Source organism: Sapajus apella, unplaced genomic scaffold (genome assembly GCF_009761245.1).
Source record: "Sapajus apella isolate SASKATOON/1434 unplaced genomic scaffold, GSC_monkey_1.0 scaffold55, whole genome shotgun sequence".
Taxonomy (NCBI): domain Eukaryota; kingdom Metazoa; phylum Chordata; class Mammalia; order Primates; family Cebidae; genus Sapajus; species Sapajus apella.
The window spans coordinates 11,071,426-11,074,618 of NW_022436995.1; the positions used below are offsets into that span (position 1 = coordinate 11,071,426).

The following is a 3,193-nucleotide window of genomic DNA, read 5'->3' on the forward strand; positions in this document are numbered from 1 at the left end:
AGGACCTGCTGAGAGCCAGGCCTTTCACCCTCCTCTGTTTACAGGTGAGGAAGCCAGGGTTCAGGGAGGTCACTTGCCCTGGGCACCTGGTTTGGGGGAGGAAGGCCCAGAGCTGGGATTTGGGTCGACATGACCTCAAGCCTCAGCCCACCTCCCACCACCCACCCCCAACACTGGGGGCCCGGGAAAGGAAACCTTTCCACCCAGGTACCCACGTCATTTGTTCCGTGCTCATTTGCATGGGCCCTCTCTGTGCGGAGGCCACCTTCACATGGGTCGCTGGAGGGTGGCCTCTGGTGGGCTGCATGTGGCTGGCTGTGTTGCTCCTGAAAGGCAGACCACAGAAGCCACCCTGAGGGGTCCCGAGGAGGAGCCACAGTGTCACATGGCAGCAGGCTGCATCTGGTGGGGGAGCTGGGGAAGGCTTGAAGGGAATCTCTGCCTCCCTTCTAGCTCTGCTTTCTCCAGAGTGACAGAGTAGCCACAGAGGCAGGATGAAGTTCCTTTGTCCACCCATCACCTGCCTGAGAGCCTTTGTCCGCCTCCTCACTGGCTCCATGGCCAGTCAAGGTTCAGCTGTGGATTCTAGACCTTTCATGACCTGTGTGTCACCCTTTGATCTTTTAGGCTAAGCTGGTTTCTCCATCCTTCCTGTCTCATTCCCACATTTCTATCTATGTTCCAACCACTGCTGCTTCCTGGAATTCCTGTCCCTACCTCCCCTCCTCTGCTCAAGAAAACACTTCCAGGATTCCTTTAAACCAAACAGAAGCTCCGCCTTCCCCAGGTCTGGCTTCAATGATAGCCTCAACCCGCTTCGCCCACCAAGCCCTTTCCTAGACTCTGCCCACATGCAAGGTCTCTGCCTGCTTGAGGGCAGAGCTGCTGGCAGCAGGTTTGCAGAGGCGTCAGGTCTGAGGGGGAGGCCACCCAGGACAGGTTCAGGCTGAAAACCCCAACCACACAGTCCCAGAGAGGGTGGAGGCCGGTTGCAGTCTCAGTGAGAGGGAGGGAGGTGGGCTCCTGACGGGGAAGACTGTGAGACCCATCTCTGGGCAGGTGCTTTTCTTAGATCCTAAAGTGGTCCCTGTGCCCTGAGCTGGCCAAGGTGCAGCCCTGCCAGGGCAGATAAATCATTTCAATTCATTTCAATAGCTTCAATAGCCTTTAAACGATTTCAGTGACTGGTTTGCTTTTGAAATAAGGACGATTACAATTTACAGATTTAGACTCAGATTTTTTTTTTTTTTATCCAGCCTCTGTAGAGACTGTCAAAAATCGCCAATGCTGACGATATTTCAAGTCATCATGGCGGGGTATTGAGAAAAGTTTTCAATTAGCAATAATTGCTTCTCGGATAAACCTCATTGGCTACGATACTGGCACTGCGTGAAGCTTAGGCTCAATTTTTTTTTTTGAGACAGAGTCTTGCTCTGTCACCCAGGCTGGAGTGCAATGGTGTGAACTCGGCCCACTGCAACCTCCACCTCCAGGGTTCCAGCGATTCTCCTGCCTCAGCCTCCCGAGTAGCTGGGACTACAGGCATGCGCCACCACGCTCAGCTAACTTTTGTACTTTTAGTAGAGACAGGGTTGCACCATGTTGGCCAAGGATGGTCTCGATCTCCTGACTTCGCAATCTGCCCTCCTCGGCCTCCCAAAGTGCTGGGACCTCAGGCGTGAGCCACGGCACCCGGCCTAGACTCAGTTTTAAGATACAAGTTAATCCTCCCAACAGCTCACGAGGCCTAACAGATGTGGTGACCGTTCTTCCCTCCTAGAAATGGGAAGCTCAGGGTCATCTGGTGGGCAGCTCCCCAGGGCCCCCTGTTGACTACAGCACCTGTTTCCAGTCTGGGTCTTCACCTGCCCCTCCCAGGCTCTGCCTGTTATATGCCTCCCCTTCAGAGCCTGAACATCGTGGAGGGTGGTGGCTCCAGAAGCAGACTGGCCTCTGCTGAACTTCCTGCTCCTCCACTCAGACCAGCTGCGTGACCATCAGCAGGTCCTTTAACCTCTCTGGGTTTCTGATGGTTGACCTGGAAATGGATGTAGTGGAACCCATCCTGAAGGGTTGTTATAGATGACACTGGATGAGGGGACTCCGTCTGCACACTCTGGCACCTGGCAGTGTTCCAGCAATGCTGCCTGGTCATTCGCCCTCTTCCTTGCCAACACAAGCAAGGCCCTTCTCAGAGGCCAAACGCATCCTGCCGTGGGCATGCGTGCGCAGTCAGCCCCTTCTGTGTGTGGGCTTGTAACTGACTGTTTTCACCTACGGATCTTCCCTGGCCCTCTTGGGAAGCTGGTGCCGTGGGATGATTTTCAGCACCTCACAGATAGGGAGACAGAGAGGCTTAGGAATGGGATCAAGTCACTGAGCAAGGGAGGGTCCATCAGGACTGGTCCCAGAGCTGACAGTGCCCAGCTCGAGGTGGACTTTCCTGTCATACTTTCCTGGTTCTTCATTCATGCCTTCATGCGAGGCCTTTCTAAAACCCGAAACAAAATTCTCCCAAACCTCTGAAAAAACAGTCCCAATGGACCGTCGCCCCCCTGCCTGGGTGGGGCCGAGTGAACGCTGGCACTGCGCTTGCTGGTGTAAGGCCTCGTGCCTCCCTGGGCCACATCATCCTGGTCACAGGCACTGACAGGGCAGTTCTGTCTGTCCAGGTCTCACGCCCACAACCCAGGGCGGCCGCTAACTCTCTGTCTTCCAGCGCACAGCGATTCTTCTCACGGGGTCTCTGGTCCCTGTTCTAGAAGGCCTCCTAGGTCTCACCCGGCTCTGCCCCTCCATGGTACCCAGCGAGGGAGGCGGCTGTGTCATCACGAGGGAGCAGCTTCATCATTTCCACAGCCTGCAGGCCTCCCCCGAGAGGGAACTGCACTGAAGCCACCTTGCTTGCAATCCCGGGGGAAGCCACTCTCCTCTCCGCAGGGCCCAGGTGGCCAGAATGAGCCTCTCATCAGAGAAGCCCCCTGAGGACTCCCCGCCAGCATCCCCCACCTCTTCCCAAGGAGCCGGGCAAGGGAGAGGGATGGAGAGCTGCATCAACGCAGGCACAGAAACACACCCTCCACCCCAAGTTCAAGGGCTGCCCTCTGTCAGGACTGTTTCTAGCAAAGGAGAGAGAATCAGGCCCAGCCGTGGCCAGGCCTGTCATCTCATTTTCCAGAAGCCTTTGGAAGCT

The 3,193-nt window shown here is 55.9% G+C and overlaps 1 non-coding gene across 1 annotated transcript; it reads right to left on the reverse strand.

Annotated features, from left to right (window-relative positions):
• Positions 1–1,256: 1,256 nt before the first annotated feature.
• LOC116527733 lies at positions 1,257–1,397 on the reverse strand. The gene has a single exon (XR_004258696.1). It is a non-coding gene; the product is annotated as a U4 spliceosomal RNA (small nuclear RNA).
• Positions 1,398–3,193: the final 1,796 nt, after the last annotated feature.